This window comes from Anguilla anguilla, chromosome 3 (genome assembly GCF_013347855.1).
Source record: "Anguilla anguilla isolate fAngAng1 chromosome 3, fAngAng1.pri, whole genome shotgun sequence".
Taxonomy (NCBI): Eukaryota; Metazoa; Chordata; class Actinopteri; order Anguilliformes; family Anguillidae; genus Anguilla; species Anguilla anguilla.
In genome coordinates this window covers 22,355,963-22,380,477 of record NC_049203.1, presented here as the reverse complement: position 1 = coordinate 22,380,477, position 24,515 = coordinate 22,355,963, and the positions used below count along the sequence as shown (strand labels likewise).

General features: G+C 44.2%; 1 protein-coding gene across 1 annotated transcript in view; it reads right to left on the bottom strand.

Moving 5' to 3' along the window:
• Positions 1–18,243, bottom strand: part of LOC118222336 (double-stranded RNA-specific editase 1-like) — a 39,828-nt gene extending 21,585 nt beyond the window's left edge. Inside the window, exon 1 of the mRNA XM_035407830.1 lies at positions 18,027–18,243. The gene's annotated coding sequence lies outside the window, so the exon portion shown is untranslated. The remainder of the gene's footprint in view (positions 1–18,026) is intronic.
• Between the last annotated feature and the right edge of the window lie 6,272 nt (positions 18,244–24,515).

Below are 24,515 nucleotides of genomic sequence, written 5' to 3'. Positions count from 1 at the left end.
GAGACAGAGAGACAGAGTGACAGAGTGTCAGAGAGACAGAGTGTCAGAGTGACAGAGTGTCAGCGTGACAGAGTGACAGAGACAGAGAGACAGAGAGACAGAGTGACAGAGAGACAGAGTGTCAGAGTGACAGAGTGACAGAGTGTCAGAGTGTCAGAGTGACAGAGAGACAGAGTGACAGAGAGACAGAGTGTCAGAGTGACAGAGTGTCAGTGTCAGAGTGACAGAGAGACAGAGAGTCAGAGAGACAGAGTGACAGAGTGTCAGAGTGACAGAGAGACAGAGTGTCAGAGTGACAGAGAGACAGAGTGTCAGAGTGACAGAGTGTCAGAGTGACAGAGAGACAGAGTGTCAGAGTGACAGAGTGACAGAGAGACAGAGTGACAAAGAGACAGAGTGACAGAGTGAGAAAGCGGCAGAGTACCAGAGTGACAGTGACAGAGTGTCAGCGCATGAGAGTTAGAGTGTCAAATCGACAGTGTGAGAGTGACAGAGCTAGTGACAGGACAGAGTGTCAGAGCGAAAGTGTGAGAGCTTCCGAGTGAGAGTGAGAAAGTGACAGTGAGAGGGACAGAGAGTGTCGGAGCGACAGTGTGAGAGTGTGAGAGTGACAGTGTGAGTGTGAGAGTAACAGTGTGACAGTGTGAGAGTGACAGAGACAGAGTGTCAGAGAATCGGAGTTAGAGAGCCAAAGTGAGAGAGTGACAGAGAGAGAGACAGCGAGAGCAACAGTGTGAGAGTGTGAGAGCGACAGTGTGAAAGCGACACTGTGAGAGTGTCAGAGACAGTGTTAAAGTGAGAGAGTGGTTCCACTCCACAGCAACAGTGCCAGCACTAAAAGCACAATGACAGTCCAGAAAAGGGACTAATTATGCCATGTTTACCGCATAATTCTTAATAATAAAGCAGTGTTTTTTTCCAGGATGGAAACATTTCCCAATACTGCAAGTCGACCTCAAAAGTATTGCAGCGAGGGCCTCGAAAAGGTTAGCGGGAAGTCTCACCGTGGAGACGCACAGAGTGAGAACAGTAGTAGTAATGATATGCAGCTGTTCCCGCGGGTGAATAGGAGACGTGGTGGCACTCTGAAATCACACACAGCTCCATTCAGAGAGCCGGGCCTCTGCTCGTGGGGGTGGGGGTGGGGGTGGTGGGGCAGCGTGTTTCTGCAGCGCCCTTGGGGTGTCGCTGGCATTACTGGGGACATGATGTGCTGTTAGAGCACTGCATTTGGCAGAAGGGGCCAAGAATCCTCTAGAGGGAGGGCAGAAAGGAACTTTGCTTCATCAGCTGAAAATGCTAAAAAAAAAAAAAAAGTCACTCTGAAGTCAGTGCGTTTAATTTCAATTGCATAAATCGAATGTATGAATACGACTGGTTGAACTGTTTTGTGTCAGATCGTAAATGATTCTGGCAAGTCAATGCTGCCCCTCCCACTGCGGCTGCTCAGCCAATTGCGGTGGGCCGGGCCAGTCGGTCTGCGGATGCACAGGAACTGCACGCTGCCGATCTTCAGACTCGGCTGCTCTTCGGATGAGGCGATCGCATCGGAACCCTCCGTGCTACCTGCCCAGTCTGTCATCGATCCAACAACCATTAACCTTTTTAACTACAGAATGAGGTTGTAATTGAAGAATAAAGCTTGCCTTCTGTGAGCACACTTAGACCACAGTGTAAGGGTACTGTGAGAGTAAAGGGTAAACGTGACGGTGTCCCTGCCCCTCTGTGACTCTCTCATTCCACAGCCTCTCAGGTGAAAGGGCGTGTAAGGGACGTATTTGGAAGGCAGCAATGTGGTCTCAGACGGGATCCTGGTTTGTCTTTTGAAGTGCGATACCAGGTTTATTTCTGTAGCGAATATCCCTATTTTCGCAACTCATATCTCCATTTTTGTAGCAGATATCCCGATTAAAGTAATGGATATCCCTGTTTCTGCAATTGATATCCCCATTTCTGTAATGGATATCCCAAGTTCTGTATTGGATATCCACATTTCTGCAGGGGCAGCAGAACATGAGGATCAGGAGTGATCTGCTTCCTCTGTAAAACTGAACAGAGCTCTGCTACAAATGGCCTAATGGAGCAGAGCACAGCTGAGTTGTATGACAAAAATTAGCTGTAAATGTAGGCTGATTTAAAAGTAGTGTGATTTAATTACACTTCTCCTCTCTGCTTAAAATACACGAAAGAACCACAGCTGAAACTACAAATAGGGAAGCTAATTCTTTAGTACACTCCCTCAGGGTCCAAAAACCTTAAACCCAGTTCACACCTTACCAAGCCTCAAACTCACATTTATCATTTATACCTCACTTCCTCTTTCCTGTTAGACCGCTGATTTAAAATGTATTTGCATGGTCATAAAACACAATTTAAAGACGGTACAAATTCTCAGTAACCTGTCAGTAACTGAATAACTGAACTGAAACTTTTTTAATGGTCATACATATGATATGACAAAATGCTGTTTTTTCAGGGCTGAGACAGTGAGACAGAATGAAAACATCCGGACTGCTATCAGCGATGGAAGACATGGGGGCTGGACATTATCTCTACCACGGGAGATCCAGCCTCCAAGGTAGAAGAACAGTTACTGAACACAGCTAAGTAATGGTGAATTCATAAGAAAATAAGAAGAGCAGTTACTGAAAACAACAAAGTAATGACAAGTCTATGAGAATGGTTACTGAACACTGCAAATTAATAGCAAATCCGTAAAAACACAGTGACTGAACACCGTAACGCAATGACAAATCTATAAGCACAGTTACTGAACGCAGCAATGCAATGGCAAACCCATCGGAACACACTTACTGAACGCTGCACGATTAATCCCACTTCCTTTAACGTTATATCATTATAAAATCTCCCACATGAAAATGAGAACTGAAGCAGGGGCAGATTTCTGGGGCAGTAAAAATAAACTGACGCTACGCAGGGCTGTGGTTTGGGGCCCGAGGGTAAAACCTTTTTTTTTTTTTTTTTTTTTAAACACTGGATTGGCTTCACTGGCTGCTAGTCAAAACACAAACTACTGCTCCTGTCTCCAGTCCCACATCGAGCCTATCAAAACACGCGCACACACAGGCACGCACATACGCACGCAAACTCACTCACTCACTCACATACCGGCACACGCACCCTCACTCACTCACTCACTCACATACCAGCACACGCACCCTCACTCACTCACTCACATACCAGCACACGCTCACTCACTCACTCACTCACTCACTCACTCACTCACTCACTCACTCACTCACTCACTCACTCACTCACTCACTCACTCACTCACTCACTCACTCACCGGCACACGCACCCTCACTCACTCACTCACTCACATACCGGCACACACACCCTCACTCACTCACTCACTCACATACCAGCACACACACCCTCACTCACTCACATACCCGCACACACACCCTCACTCACTCACATACCAGCACACACACCCTCACTCACTCACATACCAGCACACACACCCTCACTCACTCACATACCAGCACACACACCCTCACTCACATACCAGCACACACACCCTCACTCACTCACTCACTCACATACCAGCACACGCACCCCCACTCACTCACTCACTCACATACCAGCACACGCACCCTCACTCACTCACTCACTCACTCACATACCAGCACACGCACCCCCACTCACTCACTTACTCACTCACATACCAGCACACACTCTCTCACTCACATACCAGCACACTCACTCACTCACTCACTCACTCACTCACATACCAGCACACTCACTCACTCACACACTCTCTCACTCACATACCAGCACACTCACTCACTCACTCACTCACTCACTCACTCACTCACTCACATACCCGCACACACACCCTCACTCACTCACATACCAGCACACACACCCTCACTCACATACCAGCACACACACCCTCACTCACTCACTCACTCACATACCAGCACACGCACCCCCACTCACTCACTCACTCACATACCAGCACACGCACCCCCACTCACTCACTCACTCACATACCAGCACACGCACCCCCACTCACTCACTTACTCACTCACATACCAGCACACACTCTCTCACTCACATACCAGCACACGCACCCCCTCACTCACTCACTCACTCACATACCAGCACACGCACCCCCACTCACTCACTCATTCACTCACATACCAGCACACGCACCCCCACTCACTCACTCACTCACATACCAGCACACACACCCTCACTCACTCACTCACTCACATACCAGCACACGCACCCTCACTCACTCACTCACTCACTCACATATCAGCACACGTACCCCCACACACTCACTCACGCATTTCTAGTGCTGCATTCTGGTGCCCAGGAGGGCACAGACAGATCGATAGACAGACGCCTGGAAGCTGCTCGTTCTATAACCCAAACATACTGCAGCCCCGGGGGTCATTCTGACACCCAGAGATAGCGATAGTCACCCAAACACATCTCGCTTCCACACTTTCCATTCACAGCGATAAACAAACAGAACTTTGTCACAGCACGTCAGAGCTGAAAAGCCAATATGCACTGAGATCGGGAGGAAAAGACAAACAATTGTACATTTGGCGTGCGGTGTGTACATGCTGATATCAATTCTGAGTGTGTGCATACATCTGTGTGAGTACGTTTGCGCACAAATGTGTAGACGGGCACATGCAGGCATGTCTGTATATTCTGCCAGGTGCAACAGAGTTTTGTGTGTGTGTGTGTGGACAGGCATATGCAGGCATGTTTGTATATTCTGCCATGTGCAACTGAGTGTTGTGTGTGTGTGTGTGTGTGTGCGCGTACGCGCCCCTCTCTGGTGACCAGTCTGAACATGCCCGTCTCTGCACTGTAGAACAGCACCACGCTGAGCCTGGGCTGGAATGAGCCAGCAGAACCCATCTGAGCCTGCACTGCGCTGTCCATCAGTCACCCTTCATTCATTATTTATTCCAGCTGAATGGCTGCGAGCCCTCAGGAGGCTCCTCCCCCTCCCATTCCATCAGTGCGTCAGAGCAAATTCCACCGGAATTCTCTCCGACGGAACAGCAGAGCGGGAAGGCTGACTGGGTGCTCAGGGAAAATCAATATTCCCTTTTTTTATTCTTATCAAATCGATAACACGAAGCCACTGCAAAGCAGCCCATCCGGAAAAAAGGGTGTTAGGCGAGGAGGCGGAGCCAGTGGTAAGAGAATACTGACATAAGAGGGGGAAAGACTATCCTTGACTCTAGCGCAGAGTGAAAGAGGTCAGACTCCTCTAAGCGCTGCAGTGTACAAAGGGCTTTTTCCACCCGTCTGCTAGCAGTCGGTCCCGGACCCCAGAGCGCGCGTCGCCGTACGCAACAGCCTGTCATCATGTCGGGGACAGTGCGTAAACCCCTAAAAATAGAGGCATGTGTTCAAAATTATACAAGATTATCCCTTTGTGGGCCCCCTCAACCACCCAACAGTAGTTATCAGTTAAACTGTAAAAGTGCAGGGTGATTCTCTCTGTGTGCCAGAGACAGGGCGATATTAGCACACCCTGTACAGTACGTCCAGGATGTGCTTAGGGGCGTTTGTCATGCCAATAAAGCAAACAAACTGGAAAAACAAAAAAAAATTAAAAGAAGAAAGAGAGAATGTACCCACTGGTGAGAGTGGAGGGTGCTGGTCAGGTCTGTTCGCATAACCACACCGCATTAGACCACCAGAGGCCTCAGGATGAACTCTACATTGCCTCATAATCCTTTCTTCATCCTTGCGGTAAAAGAGACATTATCGTGATTCAGTTACTTTAAGAAAATAAAATGACGTCCGGCGACTGTTCCATCCATGTTAAAATGCGCGCCTGATCCTGGTGTCCATGTTTGGACTTGCATGTCTGGTCCAATTTATTGGTAATGATTCTGTCAGAGTGAGAATAGCCGAAAAACTCGGTCCCCTGAGAATGTGACTACAAACCTTCCAAGCACTGACTCAAGCCAGAAGAAATACTGGCTGAGAGTGAGACAACACGTCAGATTAAGAAATGTGGTTACAACAGCAGAGGTGACATACAAAAATAAAGGCTTCCAGACAACGCCACAGACATAGCAGATTACTGACACGGCAAGCCACAGACCTGTTTATAATCATAGCTGAAATTAAGTTATGTTCCAAAAAACACTCATGTTAAATGTAGCCAATTTGCAACCAATTTCACCTGCTATTTCACCAAATCAACCCATTCAAGCACACCTGCAAGCTAGCGCTGAGCTTCTATTTCACCAAATCAGCCCATGGAGACACAGTGAGGTCAGTGGGAGGAGTCCGATGGAGCTCCCTGATACCTCTACTGAAACAGGTTCATGTTAACCTTCATTCCACCGCTCGTACAGTGAGCCTCATGACAGAGGGCTTTATGGAGATTCCCGGCATATTTGGGATAGGTTCCCACTTCCAAAATCTGTGAGGAGAGCTTCAAACTCCCCTCTACTGACAGCCCATCAAAGACTCCTTTACTCACCCTCAGAACTTGTGATGTAAAGAAAACACAATAAATCAGCAGCTAAGCCTTCTTCCTGTACAGACAATTCTCACGTCATAACTCAGAGTGGAAAAACAAGGCCCTTTACAAGTCACAGCATGGCCTTTTCGTCTCCTAGAGGAAAAGGGAAGCTTCCAGACTACAGCAAACAAACACAGCTCAGCCTCTCCCCAAGAGACCTTAAGAGAATCCACTTCCAAAACAAATTTAAATCCCTTAAATAACATATAACCCCCATATGAAACCCCCGAGCTCCCCCCCCCCCCAATTACTACCAATTTACGATTTTTAGGAATCATTCCAGATGATTCTGTAGGAATCATTCTGCAGGAATCATTCCCAGCAGTCTCCACTACAGTGCTGGCTGAACAAACGAATCCCAAGTATTCCCTAATCGTGCATCTAGCAGTGATGCGCCCTGAAGACTCAGATCAAATCCTAGTTCTGACCGTGACTGATCGCCCATGGGAGCAGTGCATTTAGTGCAGCGCAGGACTCTGCATTGTCCATTCTTCGCCCCGTGATCCTTTTACAAAGTAAGCTCTGCTGGAGGAATGCATGAAGAAATTAAATTCAGATTTAGAAAAAAGACAAAGTCTGAAGTATAAACACATAGATAATTAAATCAGTTAATATAAATCGGAGCATGTGCGTGACCCCAGAGGAGCCATGCTTCAGTAAGCAGTTCCTCTTTAGGGGTGCATAATCAGTCTTAACCCTCAACAGGATTAAAAAAAAAAGATGCCCAGAAGCAGGATCTGAGCCAATATAGCCTAATTTCTACCTTCACAGGGCATTTTGACCACAGTGAAATGATCAGTTTCAGGCTTTGCAGGTATGTTCATGAGTCAAACTTGACCAAATTAATTTTGTTCATTTTTTTGATAAAGTGGACATTGAATACCTCTCATTAGAACTTCTGGCAAGATGGTCCAACAAAAGCATTTTACGCCAATAGCACACGTTAAATAATTCCAGTCTGTTTACAACTGCGTGTCTCTGCTGTTGTAGTGCAAATGGCTATAATCCCCTTCCACTGAACAAATGGAAAATCCATCTTTCAAGAGCAGGTTAAGAAGAGACAACAAAAGGAGGAGCTTTTGAAAAAGATCATCCATGTCTGACCTGTGTGGTAGTTACAGCCGGACCTTCCAAAATAAGGAGAAGAAAAATATTGAATAAAAGAATTATTTCAAATTCCCAGTGAACAGTACAGAATAAACATCTATCATAATCATGCCATCCAAGGAGGAATTTTATTTTTCTTCAAGGATTTTCAAGTCACAGAACTAAAACAACTGTGTGTAATTCCACTCAAACCAAAGGACGCAGCCTTCTTGACGGGCTTGTAAAAATCCTGTCCAGTCACACTAGAGTGACGGTAAAAGATAAATTATTGTTATCAACCAAGCAATTTAATTTTTCTTCAAGAATTTTCAAGTCACTGAACTGAAACAACGATGCACAATTCCACTCAAACCAAAGGATGAAGCCTTCTTGACTGGCTCGTAAAACTCCTGTCCTGCCACACTAGAGTGATGGTAAAAGATAAATTATTGTTATCAAGCAATCAATCAAACTGAAGTGCGGCATGAGACAGCCTGTTTCAGGAGTGGTGCACTTCGCTGGGCTAACATGCCTCCATGTGAAATGACGCGCTTCAGCACCAGATCATTACTCTCCTAATGAACTGCAAACCACTTCATCTCGGCACAGCATCTCCAAGCTAACTCTGTACATCAACATCGCTCAGTTTATGCTTGTTTAGCGTTTCAGGCTCCCTCTAGCACCATCTGCTATGGAATATTATTTTCCTTCGTAACGTGACTACCAAATATAATTCCCCATTCAACACCACCCACCTGAACTCATCCCCAACACCGCCTTAACTCAACTCTTCACTTACACCGCCCACCTCAACTTATCCATGACAGCACCCATCCAAACTCATCATCAACACCACCTACTTCAACTTATCCCCAACAACACCCACCCAAACACATCACCAACACCACCCACCTCAACTTATCCCTGACACCATCCACCTCAACTCTTCACTTACACCGCCCATCTCAAATTATCCCTGACACCACCCACCCAAACTCTTCACTTACACTGCCCATCTCAAATTATCCCTGACACCACCCACCCAAACTCATCACCAACACCACCCACTGCAACTTATCCCCAACACTGTCCACCTCAACTCTTTACTTACACCACCCACCTCAAATTATCCCAGACACCACCAACCTCAGCTCTTCACTTACACCACCTATCTCAACTTATCCCCAACAACACCTACTTCAACCCATCCCTTACACCACACACCTCAACTCTTCACTTACACCGCCCATTTCAACTTATCCCTGACACCACCCACCCAAACTCTTCACATACAGCACCTACCTCAACTTATCCCCAACAACACCCACCTGAACTCATCACCAACACCACCTACCTCAACTTATCCCTGACACCACCCACCTCAACTAGCCTAAATCATAACACAGAAAAACAGATTTTTTGTGGTTTGTTTTACAGACGTAATAACATGAGAGGGCACTATGAGAACACCCACCATTTCACAATTGTTCCCTAGGTCACCAGTCCTGCATGCATGCTTTCCACAAACGCATACATATACAGTACAAACATGCCTTACATAAACATACGCATATATACACATGCGTGCATGAACACAAGTCACTGGAATCTGATGATTTCTGCATCTCTCATTCTCTACCCAGAATATCCTGCTTTCTCAGTCATCGTTTAAGGACGGATGACAGCCTAACAGCACCCCCCTGCAGGTCAACAAAACACACATCACTGGGGGCAACCTCTGGGTCCCCGACAAAAATATCTGTCTCAAACTGAATGCTGGGAAGGCTAGATATTTCCTGCTACTGAGGAAAATGCCTGTAGAGGCCATTAGACTTTTCAGCAGAATGCATGAACAAATGCTACAAAAAACTACGCTAAACAATAATTCTGGCTCATTCAAAAAAATGTGCTCACCAAGACTGTAGATTGTAAAGGATAAAACACTGTTCAACTCTGGGCTAGCATTAGCCAGCCACCATGCCTGGAGTCAGCCTTGGCAGTATCAGATTGGGGGAGGGGGAGGGGGGACATTATTCTCTGTGTATCGTCATCTCACAGACCCAGGCTTGATGTCTTTCTAAGAGCCATTGACATTTCAATTTGTCTCATATCATTTTTTCACCAGAACAATGCCACATTCCCTCAGGGCACCAAACGCCACAGGTTTCCTGCAGCTAAGATCTTAATACACATTTGGATGTTTTATGTTAAGTCTGCGTCCTTTTAAAAAGAATCTCGTTATTGGGCCATGCACAAGAGTGTGAGTTTTCCAGACAGCGGGAGCATTTGTTCTGGGTGGTACCTGTGGTTCTGGCGCACATGATTGTGTGGAAGGTCACTCCCACTCCTTGGAGAGAGCGGAGCACGCGACAGGAGGAAGAGATCAGCACATTCAGCAGAAACTACTGCAGTCAGAGCTGAGCCTCATAAGGAACAGCACCTCTCTCCTGAGGAACATTGCCTCTCTCCCGAGGAACAGAGCCTCTCTCCCAAGGAACAGCGCCTCTCTCCCAAGGAACAGCGCCTCTTTCCCAAGGAACAGCTCCTCTCTCCCAAGGAACAGTGCCTCTCTCCCAAGAAACAGTGCCTCTCTCCTAAGGAACAGCACCTCTCTCCTGAGGAACATTGCCTCTCTCCCGAGGAACAGAGCCTCTCTCCCAAAAAACAGCACCTCTCTCCTACGGAAGAGCACCTCACTCCCGAGGAACAGCGCCTCTCTCCCAAGAGCCTCTTTCCCAAGAAACAGCTCCTCTCTCCTAAGGAACAATGCCTCTCTCCCAAGGAACAGTGCCTCTCTCCTAAGGAACAGCACCTCTCTCCTGAGGAACATTGCCTCTCTCCCGAGGAACAGAGCCTCTCTCCCAAAGAACAGCACCTCTCTCCTACGGAAGAGCACCTCACTCCCGAGGAACAGCGCCTCTCTCCCAAGCGCCTCTTTCCCAAGAAACAGCTCCTCTCTCCTAAGGAACAATGCCTCTGTCCCATGGAACAGCACCTCTCTCCTGAAGAACAGCACCTCTCTCCTGAGGAGCAGCGCCTCTCTCCTGAGGAACAGCGCCTCTCTCCTGAGGAACAGCGCCTCTCTCCCAAGGAACAGCGCCTCTTTCCCAAGGAACAGCTCCTCTCTCCCAAGGAACAGTGCCTCTCTCCCAAGAAACAGTGCCTCTCTCCTAAGGAACAGCACCTCTCTCCTGAGGAACATTGCCTCTCTCCCGAGGAACAGAGCCTCTCTCCCAAAAAACAGCACCTCTCTCCTACGGAAGAGCACCTCACTCCCGAGGAACAGCGCCTCTCTCCCAAGCGCCTCTTTCCCAAGAAACAGCTCCTCTCTCCTAAGGAACAATGCCTCTGTCCCATGGAACAGCGCCTCTCTCCTGAGGAACAGCGCCTCTCTCCTGAGGAACAGCGCTTCTCTCCTGAGGAACAGCGCCTCTCTCCCAAGGAACAGCGCCTCTTTCCTGAGGAACAGTGTTTCTCTCTCGAGGAACAGTTCCTCTCTCCTGTCAAACTGTGCCTCGGCCCACATGCCGCAAAAATGCAGCATAAAGTGAGTCAGAGGACTTTTCAAAGAGAAAGCACTTCAGCACAAGCCAGGTCACTGGAGACACCTAGAGCCTCATACTTTTCCTTTCAAAAAAGCACACAAAATGACCTTGGACTGCAAATGCTTGCTGAGCAAGCAACTTTGGGTCATTGAGTTCAGACAGCAATGTTCTCTCATTAAAACATAACTGCATTCATTGGGTGGCCTTTATCTTGAGCACTGTGTGTTCCCTATGGTAAGGAAAAATGGACTCATGTTTGCTTAGAGGGATAATCAGCATCTCCCATAACGCTAAACCGTAAACGCAAACCTTAACGCTAAACCCAAACCCTAGAGAGCACAGATCTGCCGTTCATATGGTATTTGAACTGCACAGTATCCTCTGAGTACTACTCAAAAATGGACCTAGAAGTCTGTCTAGAATCAGGCTTGCACATCTCCCTGTAGAGCTGCACTTGCCCTACAGGGATGCCTGAGGTTAGCACTATGGATTCCACAGAGATCCAGAGAATCTCCGTGTCTCCATTTCCTCCCGACTCTCTTTTCTGCATTTAAAAGGACAGCAAATCTTCCATCCTACTTTGCTCTCAGACACACGTTGCTGTAAAGTGTTGAAATGATGCAGAACAAGCTCACCGCAGCAGTCAGTCGCTGACCTGCTGCACCGTACAGAATTCTCATTCAAACAACGCAGCACACATTAAATCAGTCATCCAAACCAAGAGCACACCCCTCACGCGCCTCCATACCAACAACAGAAACAGGACTGGAAATTGAGTACAGTCCTGTGGCTTCAGAAAGATCGCTTTTTTTATGGCAGGGATGGAAACTTGTGTCTCATGCTGATACAAAACAGCGATGTCACGTAGTGGCACGCGCTGTCACACTACCTTATTTAGACACCATTCCACAGGAGAATATGCTAAAAAAAAAATCTCAGAGCATCTGATAACACCAGTTGTTCCTCTCTATTGAGCTACAGTGCATTCAGACTCAAAGCCAAGAACAACATAACCGCAGGTTTGCAACACCAGCAGTGTCAGGAGCACAAACCTATGCTCACCTGGATATTTCTTTACATATTAAACCAGAGGGAAACGGGTACCAATTCAATAGTCTAACATCCAACTCATGTCGCTGTCAAATCTCCTGCTAGTGCTTATCGATTTCTCAGCAGCTGATCCTGGATGCAACATGTAGGCCTACACAATTCTGTAGTCCAAGGGTGGGGAAAGTGGGGGACTTCTGAGCCCTTGGGAAAAGGGGCCAGGAATATTAATTGTTCATACAGGCATAATATAGCCTACATGATACTAGCTAATTAGTTAGCTAGCTAGCTAGCTAGCTAGCTAGGAAAACATATCAGGGGTATCAATATTATCTAGCTAGCTGGCTTAGGTTTTATTGTAGTCATTAGATCTTTCCCATTAGTTTTTGGTGTCCTTTCTGCCTGCCTAGTTATATTTTCATTCTTTTTTGCCAGTATTGAAAGAAAGAACCCCTTCAAAGCATTTATTATTTCATCATACATGCAGTAATCACTGAATGAATTCAAATATCAGAGGTCTTCTTTATTGTGCTCAAATAGATTTCATTCACAGAGTCAATATCAGCTATTACAAATTAAAGCATATCTGTGGTTCCAATCAACCTGCAACAGGCCAGTCAGCCCAGTTTTGTTACCAAGAGCTGTACTTACTCTCCCACAATGAAAGTTGGCAAGGAATAAATAAATAAATCAGGATCAATGTGGGTGTGGATTTTTCCTGGGCTTTCCATGCAATTTTCGAAATAAACATTGTATAAAAGGGCCTGCATTCTTACCGATGACAGCAAGAGATCCTGAACCAGTGCTTTTTAACCTAAATGGGCACAGCAAGTAACCCTATAGTCTTTTATAAACACGCAAAAGCAAAGGAGTTATTATGTGGATGATAAGCTTCCATGAAAATATTATGACCTTGGCTTTGAACAGCAGCAGTGCCATTCATTAACCCCTCCACCAGACACTATGGGATTAGGGAATTCATTTTGATTTATTTGACTCTCAAACTTTCCATGAGACCCACAATCTAATACCTAAATAATAATACCAAATAGGCTAAAACCAGAGCATGTTACATCTGCTCACACTCTGACACAGGCAAATGGAGAATATCAATGCAGGATGTTATTTTATATATATTCATTTTAGGGCCTATTATTCTTCATTTTTCTTAGCATCCACCATGATCCAGGACAAAATACAAAGCAAAGTGTTTTACAGATTATCCAGAGTCACTGAAGCTACTCAGTTTAAGCAGCTACCTAGCTAAAGTCTACTGTTGTAGCACGTAATCTGAGAAACATCACTTATGTTCCTAGCTTCTAAACCACTCTCACATTGCTACAGCTAATCCCAAAATCAACTCTATATCCATTCAACAAATGAACAAATACGGTTGTATGACAACAGTCTATGGTCACAGTCCTTATGCCAGGAGTAGGTTAATCCAAAAGTGAAGCCCATAAACAGTGACAGGTGAATTATTTTTTACACTGTGATACCACCTAGATGCATCACAAAAAAGACAGGAAAAAGCAAAAAGACTAAGCCAGAACCCCCAATCCAGCAAGAGAGTTAAAAACTTCCAATGGGAAGAAAAGACACAAAACTAGCCAAGAAATAAATCCCTGATGGAAATAAATCACAGGAGCAGCCCAGAATAGAGAAAGGGAGCCCATCCTCTGTTGGCTGGCCCAGGGTCAAAAATTAAAGATAAGCTAAATGGCAATAGACAAGTAATAGGAAATCAGAGCAAATAGTGAGAGTGGTTGGACTGATTATAATAGCCTGAGATCAGGAGGGATGATGCTGTGCACCTAGACCTCCAGTTTGTATCATGGCATGGGCATGAACCAAGAGATGATCAGGGCTGAAATGGTCAGGGTGGAGGAAAGTTTTACTGGGGACACAAATGCAGTAACTTCATGTAGGAAATGCAAATTTCATTACGGCAGAGGCAGGAGCTCATACACCTGTGTGTCTCAAAGCTTCTGAACCCTATTAAATAAATAGGGTTAACCCTAAATAAATCTCCTACAAAAATTGCCCGCACTGTGATGCTGCCCACACCTCCAAACCACACCCCCAGAAGGAGGAGTGTGGCTTGCGAGTCGGGACACAGCCTAACTAAACTAAAAGGAACTAAAAGGGGTCCCTGCACACACGCAAACACAGTGGATAGAAATAGAGGTCCTTCTACTCTTGAACCTGCAAACACCAGGAAAGATGCGCCACTACAAACGCAAAGAGCAAAACAGGCATATTGAAGTCAGATCAATACAACTGACCTAAATGACTATGTGAAGCTCTGCCCAAAATCAATCAATTGGAGCAAAACTTTGGCTCAGAGCTCCATTGTAAATGGAATGCCCTCCAGTCAGTGATGAACTTCTATCTAAAACGTGTCTCTCTCACCCTGACTCTGTGACTACTTGTGTAGGGTCAAACCCGGGAAATCACTAGGGAGAACATTAAGTTTGAGAAGTAATCAAAATTTTTACCTCATGTAGATAATGTTTTATCTCATTATGTCTATCTAGCTAATTCGAACATGAACAATATTTATTTTCTTGAAAAACTGAACAATGAGGCTAAAAGGACACTGAGGGTCTGTGGAAAATGTTAAGCTGAATACAGCCAGCTTAGTTGGGTGTGATTTCTAAATGTGTTATTTTCCTCACTGAAAGACCAACAATACCAAGGCCTCTTTATAAGAGGTGCAGCAGCAGGAAATCTCTTCATGACCGCACTGCTTCTCTTTCACTGCTGTACAGAAGTCAGCAGCATCTGTCCAGGGTGTTGGATATGAGCCCCTCTAAACGCCTGTGTGTTCCGCCACAGGTGAGACCACCTTAACTAGTCACAACACAAGCAGGGGTTCATTCGGAGAGTCACAACAGATCTCTACTGCTTTATGATGACAGCTACTGTTCTGGTGATTGGGTGTGGTGTAATAAGTATCACTCCCTGAAAATAAGAGAACACAGCAGCCATGTTGTGCCAAACAGCAGTCTGTCAGTGTTCTCAATAGACTGGTGTGCCATGTTGGCTTTACTGCAGATTAAAGTCATTGCTGAATCAAATCAATCAAGTGGGGCACAACACCGTTAATCTGTATGGGCTGGGTTGGCAACTGGCGGCCTGCAGGAAAAATTTATCCAAAAGCAATTTTTCAGCCCACTACACCCCTCCAAAAAAACATTTATTTTATTTGGTAAAATTAAAAATGAGATAGCGTGGACAAAGCTACATTCCCCCTGGGTTAAACACAAAAAAAAAAATCATATTTTTAATTAAAAAATAAAAATAGGCATATAGATCTGTGCAACAGTCTTGAGTTGGAATGTGGAACATTTGCTCTCTGCGCACTCGCCGTTAAAGTGAGGTCTGGTAAAATCAACGCGAGCAACGAGCGCATCCAGTCCAGATTCTTTTCCCTGAGCAGTGGACTCTGATCCTTAAACAAAATCACGTCATGAGGAGTTGGAGTCTGTAGCAGCACAGCTCCCTACCTCCTTTTCGACAGTCTACGGCTACATCTTGTCATTCTTTAAGTGAATCCTTTAGAATATAGGTAGTTGGCTGCTAAGTTAATAATGCAAGGCACATTTTGTTAGCATTTTAATAAACTAACTGTAATTTGGGGAGTGCTTCTCAGTGCAGCTTAAGCAAAGGGGAATGAACTATTTTAGGTTTTAGGTTGATTTAGGTTTTGGTGGGTTTGTGGCTTTGGATTCATGAAATCATGAACAATCAAATGTCAGAAATGTGTCTGGTTAGCTAACATTTGGTAATTTCTTATTAAAACTACTAAAACAAAGGTTCGTGAGAATTTATCTTGAACATTTCTCCCATGAAATCAATCTGAAAAAACGTGCTAAACTGTTAACCTATGAATGAATAATATGTTGTTTAATGTGGGGCTGAACATAAATACCGTAGCATCAGCCAACATCTCGAATGGTCCATAAGTGATATTCATTTCTTTTTTTTCATGAAGTAGCTTCAATATATTTAACTACTTTTTTAAAAGTAGCTTCCGCAGCACTGCATGACAGATATCTGACTGCGCAGAACATCCATACACTAAAACAGTACCTTAACAGATACCAGACTGTGGGCCTGCCCATGCCCTAGCACAGTGCTTGAACAGATACCAGACCATGACGCCCGCCCATCCATGCAGTATAGTGCCTTAACATGATGCGCCCCACAGCAGACAGTGTGGCATTTTAGGCTATTTTACAACACATAATACAGTAAATTCGCCAGAATCACCATCGATTAAGGAACAATGATAATTCAACAGATACTGCCGATTCTATTCAATTGATTGTATTTTATTTTGTTATGTAGCCCCGCTGCATGTCTATGTGAGCAACATTTTATGTGAAATTGTAGTGTATGCCTAAATACAGGCTTATTAATTGAGCGGCTATCCACCAATGGTAACTTGAAAAAAATGGCCAGATGCCAAAGTTAGTTTCCTACCCCTGCTGTGTGGGATCCTTCAATCTGTCAATAATAAAGGTGTCTGGGAGGTTCCCGTGCCGTTGCAACGTTACCTATACAGGACTAAGGTGAGAACTTTGAGAGGAGCTTATTTTCTTGGGAAAATATTTTACTTCACTGCGCCATTAACACTTCTCAGTCTGGGATAACTGTAATGCTCCATCGGCGATCGCCGGTACTAGGCCGTCATGGCACACTTGCCTTAAACATAAATTAATCCTTCAGCATGTTAAAAAGCACGTCGAAAACACTGCGAGCATGGTATTATAGTATACCCAGCACAGTAATGGCCAGTTTGGTCTTTTAAGGGTTATGGACGTAGACTAATCTCTTAAATTTAACTCAATTGCGTTCAGCAAGATATATGAATTGCGCGGAATAAGAACAGGCTAGTCATGTCTCTGTGATTTTTGACGGCCCTTCATAATGATCTATTTAAAGAGTGATTCAACAACTGAGCAACAACTGAGTGTGGTAGTGACATGTTGTAGCTAGCTTGCTAAATTAGCTGTTCCTGTGTTCCGCTAGCTTAACATTAATCATGAAACAAGTCATGCCTAAATCGCTACAACAGAGATAGTTCAGTTAAGGTAACCTGACAGTTGGAAAAGAGTTGCGTTTAGGCAATAGCTTGCTGCTGTAGTAATGTCTCTTTTGTTTATGGCTCTCTGTGTTCCAGCGAGCAAGCAAATACAAACAGAACTCAGCATCAAGTACAATATCGCACGGAACTGTGCTATAACTAACGTTATAGCTGCAGGGTCACGGTCAGCTGTAAAAGGTCTATTCTATTCATCAAAATCATCAACACCGCACTATGACATCCACAGATTTCGGCTGGCTGGCTAACAAACCTAAATTCCGTTCGGTCTTATACACATTTATGGTAATGTTTTTACCCAACCACATCTATTACATGGTTAGTTCTACGTGTATAATTAATCACACCGACGCATATTTACGTCATTGTAATGCAAACCGGTCACGATATGCACGCTGCTAGCGTGCAGATATCTAAAGCCATAAGCAAACTGTTAAATTTGTTTGGGTTGCTGCTTCATTCGAGTGTCTCGACAAGCTGACAGTCTTAAAACACATAAATTGTGCATTGAGATATAACACATTAGCTAACACATTAACTTATTAGAAAAACGATAGCGATTATGTGTCAGGACGCAAGCCTCCAGTGCCACCGGGTACACAAAATCTGGATGGTGAGTCGATCTGCAGTACGCAAACCACGGCAAAGAAGCTTAGTATCTGTCCTAGCATATAAAACCCCAGAATAGGACATCGATACTTACAGTGACCTGTTATTTAACTGCAAAGCCTTCAGAGCGTTTTCCTGTATGGCTCGTCCGCCATTAAATTTAAACGCAGAAAACACCTCTTGTCTCCGGGACGTGCAACCGATGCTTCCTGCAGGTTACAATGAGACTGCGGTCGTCTCGTGGAGCGACAGCCTGCAGCGCTCTGTAAAATGAATCGGCTGTACGGCCTGGGATACCGCTGTAGCCTAGACTGGAACGTGTACTGTGAAAGGGGAGCTGTGAGTGGATGGAAGAGTTTGATTGCAGCTCCTCCCAGAACGGTGCATGTAAACAACAGAAGCAGAGCTCACACAACTGGGAAATATTACCAAAAGAAACACTGGGTATTGTTAATGAAGTTTTAATGTGTGTTAAAAGCGCTCCAAATTCACGTTTTTAAAATGATGAGAGGAAGTGGGTGCGATCAAAGAGCGAACAGCAGCCATCAGAGAAAAAAGATTGGAGTCGACCTACGGTAGTGCTGTATTGGAAAGGAACGAAAGCAACCAGATGGTTCTAATGACGAAACAAGCATGCGGTACGTTCCTCTGAGAAGAAAAGTTATTAATGTGCTTGTGCATCGGTGGCTGGTGGCATGTCTAAATATATCCATTTATTTCAATTAGGAAAACATTTGTGTTCTTAATAATGGAGGTCGCTGCCCTAGGTAGTTCTGTCCTTATAGTAACAGGCCAATTTACCCATGTTAACAGAAGCCTACAACTTCTCAAGTTGCTTTTTATAATTTTTTTCCTTCATGCAGCATCATGGTAGGAATATTTCCAGGTTGTTCCCCTTTCAGAAAGTATTTTTTATTGTGGAGACAGTACAGATATGATTTATTCTTCTAAATCATTCTTATGTCCATTCTATCCTCTTTAGGCTACTGTAGTGGCTACTGTAAATTGTTCCATGAAAGGTATTCTGGTGGAAATATATATTTGGGATATGTATACTTGAAAAAAATGTGTAAAATATGTACAGCAGATGTCATGAACCTCCTGCTTAGTTTGTGACGTCACCTGGAGGAAGTGGTGTGACGGTGGAGAAAGGGCTCGAATTGAGGGGGGACCCCATAAGAAAAAGAAAATGAAGCCTGGGGGGTGGGGTGGGGCTTGGTGCCATATAGTATTGTGGTTGAAATAAGAATAATGGCAGTAAATGATCAATTTCTTTTGGGGCAGATAGTTGTGCTTCTTATTTGGCCTGTAGCAAAAATAAATCTGTGAACCGTGCCGTTCTTTGGGTTGCACCGGTACTTCTGCCACTGGTCGCAGTCAAGTTAACAGATCAGCCTCACTCTGCATGAACAGCATGCCCTCGGACCCCCGTTATACTGGTGTCTCCCCAGGTGCCAAAGCACTCCTATGCCCTTGAGTGTCTGTAAATAGCTTAAATAAGTATTGGTATCACACATTTAGTAATAATAATAATAATAATAATAATAATTATTATTATTATTATTATTATTATTATTATAGTATACAGTGTAGTGGTTTTAACATGTCTGTAACCCCCCCCCCCCCCCCCCCCATTACAGCAACTGAGGTTTGGTGTGGGTTTCCATGTTCCATAATATTGGACATTTTTTTCTTCATAGTGTACATCGGGGCTATTCAACTTCAATAGCAAGTGGGCCAAATAGGAAAATCACTGGGGGTTCATGTGCCACACAGAATACTTTGTCATTTAATGGCTACAAATAACTCTTACAGTATAATGTTAATAGATATATTACTACATGGAATAAACTAGTCACGCACATCACTTTCCTTTCACTTTAATGGTATCATTATAATCAATTCCAGACACCCGCCAGTCCATACAAAAAAATAGGAAAGCTATGGTTACGGCTGGCAAAGTAAATAAATACTTGTCAGTCCATTCGTTCTGAAATCGGTGATTTTCACAATTAACTTTAAGTCTCTTTGGCTTCGAGAGAGACATATTGAAGCTTGTTGTTAGCTTAGCTAACGTGAGTTTCTCTGTGGCCCGCCAGCCCAGAAGGCAACGTGAGGCTTGACTGAGTGAATGGCAGGTGCGGAGCGGGTGTAATCCTGTTGCAGCCAATCACAGCACATAGGTGCTTTAAAAAGATGTAGCCTAACCAATACCATATTGGTTCAGATCATACAGTCTATGGTTCAGATGTCTCAAAGTAGCTCAGAGATATGTACCTTGGTTTTATTTATCATATCACACACATGCCAGCCTGATTTGCAGGCAGCCTCTTGCGGGCCATAGAAAAATTCAAATGGGCCGTATCCGGCCCGCGGGCCGCTAGTTGAATAGGCCTGGTGTACAGCTTGCCGCTGTACACTTCCTGTGATTTCCCTCTCACTTTCACAGCCATTTATTTGTGGCAAATTCTTAATGATAAGTATGGAGGGGGGAGTCTGGCGACTGCAGGTCCCAATCACCAGTATGTATGGCATTCTGTTTTTGGTGAATGGATATCAATCATTATGTTGATAAGGACTTTGGAGAACAGCAGTCGCGTAAAATACGAAGTCGGCTTTTATTTTATTGTTATATTCTCTGGGAAAATACATTTACGCAAGACTCATCTTCTAATAAATCTTTTGTTGTTTCCATAGTGTAAATCTTCCAATGATTTCCAGTCATTTGTTAACTAATTCTCTTAAATGTGTCACTAAAGTAAGACATAGCATAGCGTGTGAGCCCTTGTGAAGTTGAACAGAGAGAGGAAAAGGTTTGTTGATGGTGAAAATAAAAGACTGAGAGTAAGACAGCATTGGAGCCGTTTCTCTTTTTATAAATGGAGGTGGAGAGCACAACAAATACCCGTTTTTTGTTAGTCCTCAGCTTTGCTGATTGAGGGTAAACATCAAGGAGAAGGAACACTTTCCCAAGAGGGAACGATCTAAACACCTTCTCTGCTGAGTGTTGGCATGCAAAGGAAAAGACCGTCTGTTGAGCCAAATAAAATAGTCTGACACAAGGCGAGCAGCACACTTCAGACAGGAAAAATACTGGTATTATCCCCCCCATGCCCCAGCCCCCCAGAAAAATTCAGTGTGGAAAAGGGGTGTTTGAATATTCCCACATCTCAGTCTGACAGGGACAATATTAATTGGTTATAAATAAATGACATCAGAACGGATGTTGATAAGAGTAATTTGGGGTCATTAATGTTACGAATGTAAGGCATTGCACATAGACCTAAATATTTCCTGTTGCCATAGCAGTTTATTTTAATTACTGTTGGCCTGCAGACCTCAGATTCCCCCATAATGCTGTTGCATCAACTCAAAATGACAAATGTCCCAAGCTGGGAAATATCTGATATACTCATAAGGAAAAGTCCATTAGTAGGTTTTTAAAAGTAGCCATCATGATGGAGTCGCAGCATCGAGGGAGGACACATATTAACGAGGATATATCGTACCATAGTATTGTATGCAGGATGACCAGTTATGCCTCTAGGCGCAGCCACATCAAAATTTAATGTACAAGCCCTGTATTTTAAGCACTGTATACTGTTGCTGATAAGAATACATTCACAATTGCATTGCTGTGACCTAGATCAGATATTTTATTAACTTACAATACGTTCTTTATATACTCTGCAGTTATGAATGGCTGCCAGATAAGGGGATGTATGAGTCTGACCTGCTGCCCAGAAGAGGGGGGGGGGGCAGAGGTTGTTTTTACAATGTTGCTGACGAGGTCCAATGAGAGGGCAGAGTTGACAGTAATGAATGAATGTGGAGAGAAGGAAACCACAGTGCCTCTGGAAGAAATAAGCCTGTTAGTGAAGACCAGTGTAAACCCTGTTCCTGGAGATCTACCATCCTGTAGGTTTTCATTTTGTTTCATTTTCTCCCTAATTTGGCATGCCTGACTACTAATTAGCAGCTCAGCAAGATCTATAGCTATTGAATGAGGTGAGCTTTGTTGGGGTTAGAGTGAGAACCAACAGGACAGTGGATCTCCAGAAACAGAGTTGGTTACCACTGGTGCAGTCTAACTAGAATGTTACCTTGGACAAGTGGTCTCACTAACTGTTATTTTCTTTTCTTTAAATGCGACTTGGAGTCAAATGTAACATATTTACTGACCACTTGTGTATAGCTCTTTGTTTTTATGTTTTCTTTCCAACATAAACTTGTCAGTCTACAGTTTGTTTTGATTTGCATTAGCTACAAGCTACAAACTTAATGTCAGCTGTCAGCTGATTTAGTGTAGTAGTAAATGTTTGGCCAGTTGCTATTGCAACTGTCTAACAAAGTCTTGACACTGTAATGAAATTACTTAAATCAATGGGAATGAGCATTATCGCACATTGTGCGTAGTAGAATTATATGATTATCAGAAGGATTACTTTGATGCATTTACAGACTGAATCAATGAGTAATTGCTATTTACAATTACTAACAGCCAAATGGAAATCTATATTATCTATTGATATCTGAATTATTTTGTATGTTCTTATATTAATGTATTGTCTTGACTTGTAGTGAACCAGTTGGTCATGCCATCTGACAAGTTATATTACCAAATGCTGCACAGCCAACTCAAATTTGTGATTATTTATTATTTTCAGAATAGAGCCCATTTAAAATATGCCACTCCTGAGTCTCCTGAGTTCAACAGAAGCTCTGTCAAAGTCTGGCCCAAATTTTCTCCAGAGGGTGATATCTCAGAAGTAACTGCCAGATTGTGTCAAACATATTAAGGGTTCGACCCAACTCTTAACTGCGGTTTGTTTTAACAGCAGCGATCCCTGCCAGAAACAATTTCCTGGAAGCCAAAGCTCACCTGCATGAAGGCCCGCTTCTGCGCCATTCATGAACATGTGGAAGAAGTCACCTGACTAATGGAGCTGACGCTCACGATTGACAACATCCTCTGAGGGCACAAGTGCGCCTTTATTGACTGACCATGTTGCTCGCCAATCTACACCCTGAGTAGGATGGGTTTCCCCCTTGAGCCTGGTTCCTTCTGAGGTTTCTCCCCATCTGCCACAGGGAGTTTTTCCTTGCCACTGTTGCTTTAGGCTTGCTCCTGTGGGGGTTTAGGCTAGGGTTACTGTGAAGCGTATTGTAACAATATCTGTGAAATACGCTATATAAATAAAATTTGATTGATTGATTGATTGCTTACCGAACAGCAGCAAAGTACTGATGTTATTCAGACACTCACCATCTCACTGCGGCATAGGGAGTGTGCTGGGTAATCCAGTTACACCTAACTGAGCCTGAGACTGCAGATTTCCCTTTGAAAGGTCCTACAGGCAGCACAAAGGTCTCATAATTTGTGCCCACGGAGGTTGCAGGATGAAATAGCACTGAAAACAATGTGGTAGTCAAACATAGGTTGATTTATTAAATACTGTTCTTCAGTCGTACGCAGGCTGATTTATGAAATACTGTTCCTCAGTCATACACAGGCTGATTTATTAAATACTGTTCCTCAGTTATATTCAGGCTGATTTATTAAATACTGTTCCGCAGTCATACGCAGGCTAATTTTTAAAATATTTACTCAGTCATATGCAGCTGATTTATTAAATACTGTTCTTCAGGCATACATAGGGTGATTTATTAATTACTGTTTCTGGCTTTACACTGCACTAGCCATCTTTCTCTGCTCACTGGCTGATGGAAGTGAAAGGATTTGTGGGATGGAGACGGTGGATGAACGTGCACAATGTGCGCCTGCTGTGGGGGGCTGGGATTCATAAGGATGCTGCATAGAGACTGTGATTCATACAGGTGCTGCATAGAGACTGGGATTCATACAGGTGCCGCATAGAGACTGGGATTCATACCGGTGCTGCATAGAGACTGGGATTCATACCGGTGCTGCATAGAGACTGGGATTCATACCGGTGCTGCATAGAGACTGGGATTTATACAGGTGTCGCATAGAGACTGGGATTCATACAGGTGCCGCATAGAGACTGGGATTCATAAGGATGCTGCATAGAGACTGGGATTCATACAGGTGTCGCATAGAGACTGGGATTCATACAGGTGTTGCATAGAGACTGTGATTCATACCGGTGCTGCATAGAGACTGGGATTTATACAGGTGTCGCATAGAGACTGGGATTCATACAGGTGCCGCATAGAGACTGGGATTCATAAGGATGCTGCATAGAGACTGGGATTCATACAGGTGTCGCATAGAGACTGGGATTCATACAGGTGTTGCATAGAGACTGTGATTTATACAGGTGTTGCATAGAGACTGGGATTCATAAGGATGCTGCATAGAGACTGTGATTCATACAGGTGCTGCATAGAGACTGGGATTCATACAGGTGTCGCATAGAGACTGGGATTCATACAGGTGCCGCATAGACTGGGATTCATACCGGTGCCGCATAGAGACTGGGATTCATACCGGTGCACTGAATAGAGGCAGAGACATACAGGCACGCTAAACAGATGGAGGGAGTTAGAAAAGCACTGACAGCTCCGTTTTTATTCTCAATCATTATCTGTATAATAAGAG